This window comes from Ctenopharyngodon idella, chromosome 23 (assembly GCF_019924925.1).
Source record: "Ctenopharyngodon idella isolate HZGC_01 chromosome 23, HZGC01, whole genome shotgun sequence".
Taxonomy (NCBI): domain Eukaryota; kingdom Metazoa; phylum Chordata; class Actinopteri; order Cypriniformes; family Xenocyprididae; genus Ctenopharyngodon; species Ctenopharyngodon idella.
Genome location: NC_067242.1, coordinates 5,326,446 through 5,342,395, shown reverse-complemented (window position 1 = coordinate 5,342,395; position 15,950 = coordinate 5,326,446). Strand labels below are relative to the sequence as shown.

Here is a 15,950-nt window from a genome sequence, read left to right as displayed (position 1 = left end):
TTCAGAACACAAATTTAGATATTTTTGATGAAATCCAATGAGTCGACAATCTGACGTAGAACCTGTAAGTGCTGAACGTAAACAGCATAGGAGATTGACAGGGAAGAGACAATTTTTTTTAAATAAAGTCGTTGTTTTTTGTTTTTGCGCACAAAAAGTATTCTTGTCGCTTTATAAAATTAAGGTTAAACCACTGTAGTCACTATTTTAACGATTTCTTTACTACTTTCTGGGCCTTGACAGTGGTAATTAAATTGCTGTCCATGGAGGAGTCAGAGAGCTCTCGGATTTCATCAAAAATATCTTAATTTGTGTTCCCGAAGATGAATGAAGGTCTTATGGGTGTGGAACAACATGAGGGTGAGTAATTAATGACATTATTTTCACTTTTAGGTGAACTAACCCTTTAAAGGAGGGAACCAATTGAGCCAAAACTGGTGACCAGAAATTCAAAATCAATAGCTGCTTTTTCACCGTCTGGCCAAACCATTCTCATTGCTTAACTATTCCATTCCATGCCATTCCGGACCAGCCGGTATGGATATGGCTTTATTTTCCATTGTGTGGCTGATAACAGTGCTCATTGGACTCTTCTCGCTTTATTTTCATTGTTAAACAGCTAAAGGATATTTAAAAGACTGTGGAAGCACAATGTCTGACTAAGTGTCTTGGTTTCCTTACATAAATGAAATATGAGCACACTACTTGCAAACTAGCCATGCAAGCTTGTTTTCTTAAGATGAAAGATTTCTACTAAAATTTGTCGGCGGGTTACGCGGGTAGAACATTATTTTGATAGAAATACCACACTGTATCCTTTGTTTTAAAAAAGACCTAACTGGCAGTACCTCGCCTTGCTTTTATAAGCTAAATCGCTTGCTAATCATTCAAACTGTGCTCTGGACAAATTCTGACAGACTGTGCAGAATAACACTTAAAGGATTAGTTCACTTCAGAATTAAAATTTCCTTATAATTTACTCACCCCCATGTCATCCAAGATGTTTATGTCTTTCTTTCTTCAGTTGAAAAGAAAATTAAGGTTTTTGAGGAAAACATTCCAGGATTTTTTTCCATATAGTGGACTTCAACAGGGTACAATGGGTTGAAGGTCCAAATTGCAGTTTCAATGCAGCTTCTACACGATCCCAGCCGAGGAATAAGGGTCTTATAGTGAAACGATCAGTCATTTTCTAAAAAAAATAAAAATTTATTTTTTTAGAAAATGACCGATTGTTTCGCTAGACAAAACCCTTACTCCTCAGCTGGGATCGTGTAGAGTCCTTTGAAGCTGCACTGAAACTGCAATTTGGACCTTCAAACCGTTGAACCCCAGTCTATATGGAGAAAAATCCTGGAATGTTTTCCTCAAAAACCTTAATTTCTTTTCGACTGAAGAAAGACAGACATAAACATCTTGGATAAAATGGGGGTGAGAAAATGATCAGGAAATTTTAATTCTGAAGTGAACTAATCCTTTAAGATTAAAATGAAATCGAGATAAAATGGACGAGAGCACCCGTAGTATTCTTCAAACATCCTTTGGCTTTGTAAAACGCTGAATGTTGTGCTTGGCACAATTAAAAATGACATTTGGGATGTTGACACTGAAATGAAACAGTGGAAACCCAAATGTCAACTGGACACGTTCCCTGCGAACAATTCACTCGCAGTTACCTGGCACTGAACAATTCCGGCAATGGCTGAGAGATGAAGTTGGTCGGATGGTCCAACGGCTACATTTATTCAGTCAGCTTATCTGCTGGACATTTTACTCTGACACTGCCACGGGCCAGTCTGGGACCTGACTGACAGAGGGCTTTTGTTATTGTCAGCCTTCCAGGGACTAGGCCCTGCTTATCTCTTGCCCGACGGTGCTGAAATAAACTCGCTGTCAGAAATGTGCGCCAGTGGAGAACCAGTGGGAGAGGCGAGACCTTCAAGACAGTGTCTTCCCTGGAATTGAAGTCGAAAGGTCATGAGATTTTTGGCCAAGCTATAAATGCGTAATTTGATTCAGATGTCACCTTAGTGGCCTAATGCAATGTGAAATGCATAAAGATGTGTTTGAGGTGACGAATCCAACATTGTTTGCTTTTTTAAAAGTTAAAATGTCAGAATGAATTATATTTATGTTTTCACCTGTCCTTAAATGGTTTCCCAGTCAAATTTCCGATATCCTACAGTTCTTTAGGTGGAATTAGTATGAAAACTTGAATATGCTGAAACATTATTTCAAGAGGCTGCCAATTTCAACTGACAGTAATTGTTTTGGGAATGTGTATGAAAGACGATGGAGGGCTAAAAACGTTTGAACAATGGAAATTATGGGCAAAGATTTCAGATGGATTGAACTCAAATACCTTAAAACTCAAATTGAACGTGACTTTGTTACACTGTGCCATTCTGCTAAATGACAAAGCTATAGCTGGTCATTAATCAAAAGTACACTTTCAATAGCTAGACAAACTGATATAATTCAAATATCATAAAGATGTTCATGCAACTAGTTTTCATTACATTTTTTTTTCTCTGCTAGTTTGCGTACCTTATGTTCTTTACACAAGCTGATGTTTGCCTGACAGACTAGAGCATTTCAAAAACAAACACTAGATCCACTGCAAAACCATAAATGAGTTTTGAAAGATTGATAACATTTGCTAATTGAGTGTGAAAGTCTCTCACCCAACAGTTTGCAGTGAAGTTTTACTCCTTTCAAGTCCTGTTCACGGCATGGCGCGCTACATTCTTACAGCTTACAGCGAATTACCATGTGCTGTCATAATTACTGTACATGATGAAAATCACCCAGAGCTGCTGGAAACACATCTCAGTCAGACTGGCAGATTCCATATACAAAGTAAGTGGAAAATAGCAGATGTGGTACCTCTGGAAAATGAATTCATTCATAAATCACAAAGCGCCCTGCTGGAAAATCCACACAAAACCACTCTGTGATGGTACAGTAGATGCTCCTACATTGGTTCACATGGGTCTTTAGCTAGTCCAAAGCTGGGCCAACAGGTGGATTATCTGGAGTAACAGCTTATGGATGAGATTTCAAGCTGGTTAAAGCTGACAGACCACCGTAAACCATCAACAAACCAGTTATCATATTCCAAAAAGCAGACTAAACACCTTCAAGATGAACGTATAATTTCTGTGCCACAATCATCATGAAATGGAAATGCAAAAATAATGACAAATAACTTATTCTTATCTGTTCTTATTTTCTAACTTAAGAATACATTTAAGAATATTTTGTATTCCCAAAAACATCTTTAAGAAGATTGTTCTAAAGACAAAACTTAAGAAGAATTTGAATTCTTGAAAAGACAGTTCTTACAAATCACGGTAAAGAACCTCTTAAGCAGTAAGTATAATTTGTTTTTAGTTTTTTTTACGCATACGCTAGTGTACGCACACAGAACGCACAGCCTTGGAAAGTTTACTTCATTTGACTCGCACACACATACACAGGCATTCGACGCATGCACAGTTTTGAGCAATTTTCGCCACGAGTTACAACCCATGTAAACATCTTCGTAATCTTTCATGCTAGAGTTGTACAAATGAGGGTACTTTCTAACCTCTTCGCACAATCTCTCATCTATGTAGGCCTCCATCGTCGTTGTAGCTTGAATGCGTTCCGGTCTGTTCTGTTTATGTAGTTTTTCTTCAACTACCTTGTGAACTGACGGCCCCAGGGCATGGTTGCCACCTTGTGGATAAACTAATTACTGCAAAAAATAAATAAATAAATAAATAGTACGTGTGACCTGCGTGTACAAAGTATGCCAGGTTACAAAAATCCGGAGGTGTGCGTACAGTACGCACTTAATATGATTATATGAAATATAATAATATGAAAATTTCTGATGACAAAATTTGTGTCACTCGCGTACGGGTAAAAAGTGTACTTTGGGCTTTATGGCCAGATATACTTACAGCAAAGTTCTTAGGGGTAAAAAGAAGTTTAAAAAACTTGACCAGCGATATACTGTTTGCAAAAATCCCGACGGTGCCCATACTGCTGAGAGCGACGTTTAAATGAATATTTTAATATGTGCTGCACGCTTTCCTCTTAAGAACAAAATAAACACAACAAACATGACAGCAGTGAGAAAACAGCAGTTCAGAAAGCATCTGATCATAGTGATGTGGATATGTGTGCACCAGCTCTGCAATTCATCACTCCAGTCACGTTACGTTTATTTATATAGCACTTTATACAATAGATTGTTTAAAAACAAGTGCAGAATTAACAGAATTAAACATAAAAAACAGTTTCAGTATCGCTTTCAATTAGAATTACAACTTTAGTTTCTACTGTAAAGCGGCTCTCCGGTGTGTTCCTGTTTTTTTTACTCGCGTCTGACTTCGACACACTGAATAGAAGAAATGAACTGGAGAAGATTTACATGTCAAAGAAGCCTTTTTTAACCATGTCAAAAAAGGCAGAGCCTCAGATCCACACCTACCTATTACGGCATTGTCATGGACCAATGGTAGTATGAAGGTGTTTACCCGCTGGAGTGAACTTTTCTGGAAAGTTTGCTTTGGCAAGCTGTTTTGAACTCCAAACGAACTTCTTTTTTGGCCTGATTTTGTTCAAAATTATGTCACACCAGTTCGTCCTTCAATTTTGCTTGAAGTAAATCGGGGCCTTTACAGTTAGGATAACCTTCAAAAAAAAAAGAAAGATATTTAATTTATTGGGTTGTTTCAAATATTAAGCATTACAACATAACCCTAGCTACATATAATATATATTACTACTACTAGGAAAGTGCACAAGTTCTCTGAATTTGATCAGTGAGTCAATACATTGGACCCTTTTCACATTTTCCAGAAGTGAAAGTTGTGATTGATGTGTAAATGAATGGAAAGTACAACAAATATAATTTGTTCTCTGTAATGTAATACCATGGTGAAAAAAAAAGTATAGTGTTATAAATGTAGGCTACATTAAAAATGAAAATATGAAAAACGTTGCTAGATTTACTGTGGAAACACGTCTGTGAAAAGGGTCCATCAGATAAACACTAAAGCCTGTAATTTTTTCAAAAAATGATGTAAGAAAATATTTGAGAACTTGAGACTTTTTCAAGAATTGCACTTAAGATAAATTATAAGAAGTTTAAGACTGTTCCTATAAGAAATTTCTTAACTCTTGAACTCTTAACTCCGGCCCCTGGTTTTTATCACAATAACACAAGTTGAGGTATAAAAACAGCTTCAGGATAAGAATGAGTACATATGTGTGTGTTTCACACAGGTTGCGTGTAGACTGGCTGTCTCACTCATCCTCCCTTACTAATGAGTCAGACCACATTACTCTGCGGTGAGTGACTCCTGCTGCATTTCAGCTCATGCTTTTAGAGTCTAAGACCGAGACGCTGTCAAAGGACCTCGATAAAGTGTGATGCTCTGGTGGGCGAAACCACATTGCTGAAAGAAGCAGATAAAGAGGTGAGGTGGAGGAAAAAAACAGAGGGGAGGTTTGGGTGGAGGTCAAGGGATGGAGAGTGTGATGCTAACTCAGACTGAAAGTGACAAAGAAAGCTGTGAGGGATGTGTGGTTTTTATGTTTAGTGTTCTGGGCTGATACTTTCTAACTAAAGCTACTAACATGTGCGCATTTTGCTTGGATGAAAATTAAAAGCTACAAATGAAAGTCAAGTGCAAAGATAGATCTCAAGTTACAACAACAGCAGAAGTAGCTTCTAGGTCATTCTGACTTAAGGCCCCGATATACTCAAGCCGTTCTTTTTCGTGAGCAGCAATATAGCGTACTGTTATCGAACATCAGACGCTGCCCACACTGCTGAGAGCGACGTTTAGATGAATATGGAAATATGTGCTGCGCACTTTCCTCTCAGTAACAAAATAAACACAACAAAAATGAGAAAACAGCAAGCATTTTTTAATAGAAAGCATAAGAAAAGCATCTGATCATAATAACATGGGTACGTTAGCACGAGCTCTGCAAATTAGCACTCCAGTAAAGTCACGTCACGTTTTGTTTATATGGCATTTTATTCAATAGATTGTTTAAAAGCAAGCAGCTTTACAGTATCAAACATGAAAAACAGTGTCAGTGCCTCATTTCATCAGAAGCACAACTTCAATTTCTACTATAAAGCAGCTATCCAGTGTGTTCATGTTTTCACTCACATAGATCTTAGGGTAAAAAATTCTGGGGGTAAAATCCGCATTTGTGGCGGGGACTCCCTGGTAAAATTCACATTCCAGGGGCTAAATATCATGTTATTTGGGGTCGCATCAACCAGTGGCAACAGTGTTAAAGTAGCCCAATTCCGCTGGAAAAACGCAGACTTGGCAACACTGATCTTTCCTCGATGAACTCAACAGACGAAATGAGTCAGAGAAGAGTTCCGCGTGAAAGAAGGCGGAGCCTCAGCGCACACTTTCTATTATGCTATAGTTGGTGGATATAATAGGTGTTTTGCAGCTGGAGTGCTTTAGCAAGCCATTTCGAACTCCCCAAAATGAACAAAAAATGAACTTCGATTTAGCCTGATTTTGTTCGAAATTACGCCACATCAGTTCTTTCTTCGATTTTGTTTGAAGTATATCGGGGCCTTTACCAGTTAATTCAGGTCAGTTTTCTCCTAAAAAGTTGATTGTAAGAATTTGTATTTTGGCATTAGTATTATTAACCACAAAAGTCGTTTGGTCTCTACATCATTATTTCACAACTGACCGTTCGCAACGACCTGCCCCCTTGTTGCTACGTCCGACAAGCCACGCAGTGAAAAATACTTCGCGGAGTAAAGAGGACACTGACAACGCGTCGACAGACAAGACAGAGCAGGTTACTTTTGATATGAAACAAAGTCTCAAATTTCACATTTTGTAATTTTTAAAGAAATTTAAATAATAAATACCGTTTTTTTGGCTTTAATGTGGCATGACAGATCGCTGTAGCTCCTCGCGGCTAGTGAACCGATCATCTCTCCCTACTATTTAATTTATAGCTTTAAATAATGAATGAGCATCAGAAGTAATGTTGTTTCAACTGCGGAAAGATGTCAGTACACACCATTTTTCAAGTTCAAATCCACCGACATAAACTGATTCTACTAACTCCCTGCTTTGTCAGACAAAACAGCGAATTCGGCGTTATGATTGGCTAGATCGCCTGTCAATCAAACTCCCGGTGAAGGGTCAGTTTAAGCAAGCTTTGCAACATCAGTGACAATAAGACCAGTGACGTATGAATTTTATAAAATTGCAACAATATCATTTCAAAACACATCACTGATCAGACATGATCAGACATACAAATATATAGGTAGGGTATTTTTCAAAAAAAAAAAAAAAAAAACATCAAACAATAGGCTATATTGTAAACTGTAAAACTAAAGAGAAAAAAATAATTCAATTTAAGATAAATAACTCACCAAACCCATATTTGAACTCTTCTTCCTTTGATCTTTGCCGTTGGAAGTACTTTTACTATCTTTTTTGCTTTCAAAATACAAGTTTTTAACAATCATGACATCAATGACATAAAAAAGGAACAAAAGTTATTTTAAATTGTGTTAATTTATTAATGACAAGATTTGTTTTACATTTTTTTGGACATGATTGAAAAAAAAATATATAAAAAAAAATAAATAATGACTAAAAATGAGTAACACAGATAATATATATATATATATATATATATATATTATTGAACTTTTTGAATTTGATCAAATTAAAATAGCCAGGCAGGATAAAGGCAAGAGAAAAGAATAAGCCAATCAAGTGTGTGTGATTGCATGCCAATATGCTTTCATTTGATCCTCTCTCTTTAATAAGTCTTTATTTCAATATACTGTTTTCTTATTGGATTCTCCTGTGTGCACTGAGAGCTTCAAAATAACACAATCTTTCATTCAGTTTAAATGCCACAGAGCAATAATGACTTTCCACAAACACATTTTAAATAACACTTCTTCCTTTCAATGCCATAATAAAGTGCAACAGTGCTCCTCTATTAGATGGACGGGGAGCCAAATCAAACAGATATGATCTAGATTTATTTGCATAGGCTAAGCTTGTGAAAGGAATCTAGGGAAAGATGAAGAAATGAGTGTAATGTAATTTCAGAGACAACTTCAGAAAGGTTTTTTTTCTTCCATTGGCAACATAAGATGTTCATTACAACACAGAAAAAGTAGTTGAAGATTTTTTGTGTGTGTATTCAGCACTAGGTTTTGTGTCCCATTCACTTACATTTACATGCGTACAAATGAATCATATAAAACTTTAAAATGTAAAACTAAATAAGTAGCGTAGCTTACAAATCAATTAATTGTAACCTTTAATATTATAATGATGTACCAACTGTGGTTCCCTGTATAGTTTACAGCATTAGTTATATTATTTTTTATAGATATTTTTTTTCTTTGAGGAAATTTGCCATGTACTGTACCCTGATAGGCCCCAAATGAATTAATATTGAATCAAAGGTATTTTTCCCTCATTTATTTTCTTGTCAGAGTGCACCAGAATGCTTTGTTTACATATTAAAATCACAAAAATATTTTCTTGGGGGAAGATGCCCCCAGACCCCCCTACAATAATTTACTTCTTAAACTTCTTACTTCCTTTTTCCTCTTGAGTTTGAGATATACAGTACATTTTAGAAGGCTTCTTCTGTCAGATCTCTACAGAAATCTTTTCACAGCAGTTAGCCACATTTTCATACCCAGATAAGATGACAGAAATTGTGCTCTGGCTTGAAATGTAACAGTCATGGATGAACTCATATCTGCTAGTGACAGATTTAGCTATGCAGGGTGATTAGCTTTGTTTACTCATGGCATATCTGTGACGTCTCTGAGCAGCGTCTGTGTCCTTATCTAAGGCCATTCTCAGCTTCTGTGAGGAGGCCATCAGCACTATCTTGTTCTCGTAAACATGTTCCAACGTGTTCCACATCACACAGTCACTAGTTAATGGTTAATGGAGTGTTAGCGAGAGCCCCCTCAGGACACTATTAGGCTCTCCCTACATTCCAGCAGCCTTTTGGACAGAGATCTGACTTTTTATGGTGCTAGCAGGGCAGCTCCGTCATAACCCAGCCTGGGAAAGTGCCAGAAGAAAGGATAGGCACGGTAACACATTGACTCAATGCAGACTTCACAACTGCAACCCCCATTTTGTGCTGTTGTATGAGGAATACTTAAGTAAAAGCGTTCAAAAGTGGTATAGTTACAAAAATGGGGTAAGACAGAAGTGGGCGCAAATTACCATGACGAATAAGGGTTTTTGTTAGAAACTTGGTCATGGTAAAATCATGGTAAAATCACTATAATAATGTATGGCCTCTCTTGACGTACAGAATGTCAACGTGTTTAAAAGATTACTGAAATAATCACAATAAAACATTTTTCTGCAACCTGTTTTACACAGTTTTGTGCCACAGCCAGTATGTGTGTGTGTGTGTGTGTATGTATATATTTAGATCAGATTGTTTTCCATGGCACTGAACATTTAACGGCAGCATTTCAGAATAACGGTGCAGGAAACACTACTGCAATCACTGTAAGGTCAGAAAAATAGGCTATGGAATTGTATTACATAGTAGAAAATTGTTTATTGTATTACGTTTAAAGGGGACCAATAATGCCCCTTTTACAAGATGTAATATAAGTCTCTGGTGTCTCCAGAATGTGTCTGTGAAGTTTCAGCTCAAAATACCCCACAGATAATTTATTATAGCTTGTTAAATTTACCCCCATTTGGGTGTGAGCAAAAACATGCCGTTTTTGTGTGTGTCCCTTTAAATGCAAATGAGCTGCTGCTCCCGGCTTTCCAGAAGAGGGTGGAGCTTTAACAGCTCACGCTTCAGTTGCTCAACAACAACAAAGCTGGAGAATCTCACGCAGCCAAAATGACAATTGTCAGTAACTGTCTTCATGGCCTCACCCCCTTTGTTGCATGTTCTCGGGGGCAGGGTTTATGTAAATTTTGGGGTTTGTGATGTCACTAACCCGGGAAGAAAGCTCATTGTAGTCCCTACCAGCTGTTTGTTGTAGTCCTTAAAAAGCAATTTCTGTAAAAGTAAATATCTCCCTTTGCATTGAACTTTGAGCGTCCTAACTTTGCAGATGTTGTTCATGCTCAAACAGCAACATTACACACTAACTAAAGTTAAAAAAGTGAAATCATAATCAAGGACCCCTTTAATAATAATAATAATAATAATAATACAACCTGGTCTGAACCATGGACTGAACTGGTCAGGCAACTCGCTTCCTCACTAAATCAACTCTAAATCCATGTTTAGACCTAGTTTTACAGTTTTCAAGAAACTGCATTAGTACAGAATTCAACTGGTGTTTGATGATCACAAATGGGTGTAAATCAGCTATTTTACAATGAAAGTTATCCAATCAGATTTTTGACAGAAACGGCCATTTAATTTTTGAAAATGACAGGTATCGACAATGAATTTTGTTCAATAAACCAAGTCTATTGTCTAACAAATCTAAGAAGATTATCCCTCGGTGAGATGCTTCTTGTCTTCCCAATGTTGTGGAGCTGGGAAAACCAAAGTAGCTTAAAAGCCCAGCGGCAGAGCCACAGAAATGAATCAACGCACATATGTAGAGTGCTTACGGCTGTATGTGTATATGTCTGATTGTGTATGTGGAGAAGGCAATGGATAGATGAGGAGGTGAGGTCTCATCACTCCAAGTATTCCCATTTGCTTTTGCAACACAAATGACACCCTGCCAGCAACTTCATGATTACGTCAATTTGTTTGTCTTTGTTTTGATGAGCCCGAGACACACACACACACACACACACACACACAGACACACACAGTGTCATCAAGAGCCAGTGGCAGACTCAATCTATCAGCGCTCTGGGGGAATATTGGTGTCTCACTCTTCTCCTTGAAGGATCTGTTGTTCTTCTTCTTTTTCCTGAATGTATGCAAGCAACAAATACAATATTTTGATAGATTAATATTACTGTATGTGAAGTAGTTCTTTACCCAAAAATGTGACGTCATCTTCGACTCACTTTCATGTCACTTGAACGCCTGTATGACTTTCTTTCATCTGTGACTGCTTATTAAAGGCACACTATGTAAATTTTCACCACTAGAGGTCGCTTATTCAAAACAAAGACGTAGCTTGATGAGTCATGGGAGGTGTTGTCTTCACATCTACAGCTGGTGGAAAAGAATTAGGACGGGACAGAAATCATGTTCATGGAAGAGATTATTAATGTTACTGTAGTATGAAGCAGAGCAGGGCCGAGTGCTGTGCAAGCAGAAATGAGACCGCTGGATCGACTGATACTGAGAGACGAGCGCGACAAACGGAACTTTTATTATGCCACAGTCGCTGCTTCCGCTTCTTAAAGTCAAGCGAATGTTTGGTAACGCAGTGCTGTTTTATCATATTAGATACATTTGTGTGTTGAAAGTTGTTATAATGCTACTCTGTGCTTTCGCTCGGCGGCTGCTATGAGACACTTGTTGCACACTGCAGTAAGCTAGATCTATATTAGGCATGGTAAAACATGGTACTCACGGTAAATCAAGAAAACGAGATTTAAACAATAAGACTTACTGTGTTGAGCTATATAACAATGATTAGTTTTTTTGTTGATAAATGTATCCAAACAGTTGCTCACCTGTCTAATAAAACACAAAATATATTAAAGCATACAAAATAAACTGAAAATGTCAAAATTACAAAATTTCTCTGAATTTAAACATTCTTGGAAACATTTGGGATAATGTAACAACAAAATATATAACATTGTTCTAGTGATTTTTGGATATTTTAATCCAAAAATCTTACATATTGTGCTTTGAATATCCCCCCCCCCCCCCCCCCCCCCCCCCACAAAATCAAAAGTGACAGTAAAGACTTTTATTTTGTTACAAAAATGTTAGACTCATCTATAACTTTTGATTAATCAAAAAATCTTGAAAAAAATGTTTCACGGTCTCCACAAAACTATGAAGCAGCACAACTGTTTCCAACATTGATAATTAGAAATGTTTCTTGAGAAGCAAATCAGCATATTTGAATGATTTCTGAAAGATCATGTGACATGTCATACTTCGTTTCCAAAAAGACAAATCTCTCTGTTTCCACTTGTGGCAGAGACTGAACTTGTGTTTCTCTAGTATGTCTCTGCAGTGTCATTCACAGCAGACATGATGCAATGATGTAAATGTGTTTCTCTGGTGCGCCGTGTACATAGCGAGCGGAGCGGCTGGACCGAATTACTGCTGCTTTGTGTCTGTTGCAATTTTCTCCTGGACTCCTCAGTCTTTTTCAGTAATGCTATAAAGAAGGAACAGCTGGCCTGACCTCCCAATGTACCCCAGAGATGTTCTCCTCTCATCTTCTCCCTCTCTCTCTGCTCCACGAGCTGTCAGACAGTGACAGCCCAGAGTTCACCACAGTATGTTCAACATCCAATCAACCAGCAGCTAAAGCCGCTACACTTACTCCCCGGAAGCTGAGAGAGAGAGAGAGAGAGAGAGAGAGAGAAAATAGCTATCATGCATCTTGTGGAGCCATAACATTTGTGTGCGTAATGCGATGTGCCACTGTGAATGGGACACATCTGTTGACTCCTCTGGGAAGTGTCGCAGGGAGAGAAATGCATGCTTGATTACAGTATATATCTAAAGCTCACCCCTCGTATGCAAATGCGCTCTCTGATTTATATCTATGGCTTCTATCTTATCACTGGCACTGGAAGGAATAGAGATCAAAACTGAGAATCCTGTCATCATTTCCCCACCCTCATGTCATTCCAAACCTCTATAACTTTCTTCTGTGGAACACAAAAAGAGATGTTTTAAATAATATTCATGCTGCATACAGTGAACATGAATGGTGCTGTCAAGCTCAAAAAATGAGAAAAAAGCATCACAAAAGTAGTCTATTTACTCCAATTGTCCTAAGTAAAATTCCTTTCTACCTGAGCTCTCAAATCTCATTCATACATGTTCAAATGTCAAAATGCATTGTGCCAGGTTTGATGTCAATGACAGCATGCCCTTGTGAAAAAGAAGTAGGCTTAATCGTATTGAATGTGCATTTGTAGTAAGTAACCCTCAAACCTTAAAAGACAATTAAGTGTACTTAAAGAGAGTACAGTTTCATGGCTATGTTTCTTAACACACTTAAGTAAGCTTTTGTAATAATGTCACATTAAACATTTAATGTGCATTTTTAATCATTATTTTTTTTTTCAAATCTTTTGTCGTGCTTTACAGGAGTACACTTATTTTGATGTGTTGACTAACATTCTACAGAAATTGTTTAGAATTTTACTTAAGCCCTACTTAAGTGGATCATAGAAGTACTCTAAAGGTAAGCTATTTACATTTAATATACATTTGAAATGTAATTCATTTCCACTTAAAAGGATAGTTCACCCAAAAATTATCCCATGATTTACTCACTCTCAAGACCTAGGTGTATATGACAATCTTCTTTAAGACTAACACAATCGGAGATACATTCAACGCATTCAACGCACGTCCAAAAAGAATTAACTTCCGTTGTGTAGTATACTATGACACAACACCATGACGTACTACGCTACAGTATGTCCTACGCTATAACGCGTAGTACGTCATGGCGTAGTGTAGAACGTCATGACATTGTGTACTACGTCGCAGAACTTAACGCTTTTTGGACGTACATCGAATGCATATGGCTGTCGTGCCAGAAGCTTGTTATTTTACTTTATAAAGTTTTAAATAAGGATATTTGTCTTACACAAACACATCAATTCACTTCAGAAGGCCTTTATTATAGGATGGATTCATTTTTTATGGATGAATGCATTTTTTTTTTTTTTCTTCAAAATTTTGGCAGCCATTCACAACCATTATAAACCTTGGAGGACTAAGGATATTTTTAAATATATCTCCGATTGTGTTCGTCTGAAAGAAGATAGTCATATACACCTAGGATGGCTTGAGGGTGAGTAAATCATGGGATAAGTCTAATTTTTGGGTGAACTATCCCTTTAATTGGAATTAACATGCAAATATGTGTCCGAAAATATTCCATTCAGTTCACACTTAATTCTTTTAAATTATATTATTTCCATGATAAGTACTCTTTTTAAAAATGTACTTCTTTTCCCACAATTATTTCTCTCATGTCTCATAACTAAATGTGATTAGGCAAGTTTGGATATGCAGAATTGCAAATGAGATTTGAGGGCCATACTGGAAAGTTTTTGTGCAACTAACAGCTTAAATTTCACATATGTGACCCGTGCTGGCAAAATGAGTCGGAATGCGTCGATTTTGGTCGAATTTGAGGTTTTCACAGAAATTAATTAATTAAGCCCTCATCTAGCGATCCAAATGCTTCAAATAGCAATTAAACATCTAAAAGTATCTTTGTTTGTATGTTTTCTGAGAGGAGTACCTTTCCTTTGTCCATGGAAAATGCCGTTTTTCTCTGCTCGCTTCACCACTCGCGCTTCCCCTCAGCAAATCCAACTCCTCTCCAGCTCCTCATTAGTCCAAGTTTGGAAACGTTTTAAATTGCAGCATCCCAGCTTTGTGAATATTTATAGCGAATTCTCGATGGCATGAATCTGAACCAATGAAATGTGATTTTCAAACTCATACTGATGTAAACAAATCGATCTTACTCGTGCTGACTGACAGATCCGAAGCGCGCGCACAGAGACAGCGCGCGATTCTGATATACACATATACACAGAATTACAGTACTTCAAAATATTGGAAAAAAAAAAGTTGAATATATATATATTCCTATAGATATTTGGCTTTGATGAGGTGTGTGCCAAATTAGGTGTTATTAACAGGGATTTTAAGGTAGGTGATTTTGTTTTGAAACCTTCAGAAAACTTTAACTCGATTTTTCTCAAAATTGACTTTGCTGACTCTATCAAATTCAAACAGGTGCAGCTCAGTCATTTGTTCTCTGATTCCAACCAATCATACATCATTTTGAAGTTTTTTTTTTTTAATAAAGACTGTGAAAATAACAATAACACAAGTCACATATGTATTTTTATATGGCTTTAGGACTTCACTGTATGGAAAAGAACAGCTTGGACGTTCTTCAGAATGTCTCCTTTTGTTCTCCAGGAAAGAACGGAAGTCAGATGGAGTTAGAATGACACGAGGGTGAGTAAATTATGACAGAATTGACAATTTGGTGCTTGATAGCATCCTTCTCAAATCTCAATTCACTTTTACTGCATAGAAAAGTATAAATATTCTGCCTAATTCCTTCCATTCCCTTCGTATTCCAAGGAAGAAGTTTGGAACAACATGAGGGTGAGTAAACTGTGACATAATTTACATTTATGTTTTCAATTCTTTAATAAAAACTTTGGCTTTCATGTTGAACTTTGTCAGTTTACCCGTGACACCATATTTCCCTCTATAAGACTTTATTCTCTGCATTCAGATACAAAGACTTAATAAAGGCAGAGGAAAAGAATAATTCCTCATTTCCTTATTTCCCTACCCTGTCTCTCTCAGCTGGGTGAGGTGGTGTTTTGATGGAGATAATTTTTCTCGCCCCTGGAGGCCTGTGCTGTTGTGTTGTGGCATTAGGCATGAATTGTGGTTCGTTCCAGCAGATTATTAAAATTCTTAATCTCTTCCTCTTTTCACCGCCTCCCATTCAAATGGGCTCGGATCGTCTGTTAATGTGCAATTCATTTCAAGTTATTTCTCTCCTGTTCTCAAGAAATATCACTGGGACTTCAAATCATTTGAATAAGAGGGATTTGAATTTGTATGTCTTTGTTGCTTTTGTTTTCTTTCTTTTTTTGCCTTTTACCTGCAACTTCAAAAAGGGGGACGAACACTTCAACTTGTCTCATTTAAAGTGTCTACAACTTCCACTTCCACTGTAAGAAAAATATCTGGTTACACTATTTTGATGGTCCACT

At 37.2% G+C, this 15,950-nt stretch overlaps 1 long non-coding RNA gene across 1 annotated transcript; it reads left to right on the top strand.

Moving 5' to 3' along the window:
- Nucleotides 1-5,349: 5,349 nt before the first annotated feature.
- On the top strand, nucleotides 5,350-15,680 carry LOC127505738 (uncharacterized). Its single transcript, XR_007927798.1, has 3 exons — nucleotides 5,350-5,471; nucleotides 15,073-15,174; nucleotides 15,304-15,680. It is a non-coding gene; the product is annotated as an uncharacterized LOC127505738 (long non-coding RNA).
- Nucleotides 15,681-15,950: the final 270 nt, after the last annotated feature.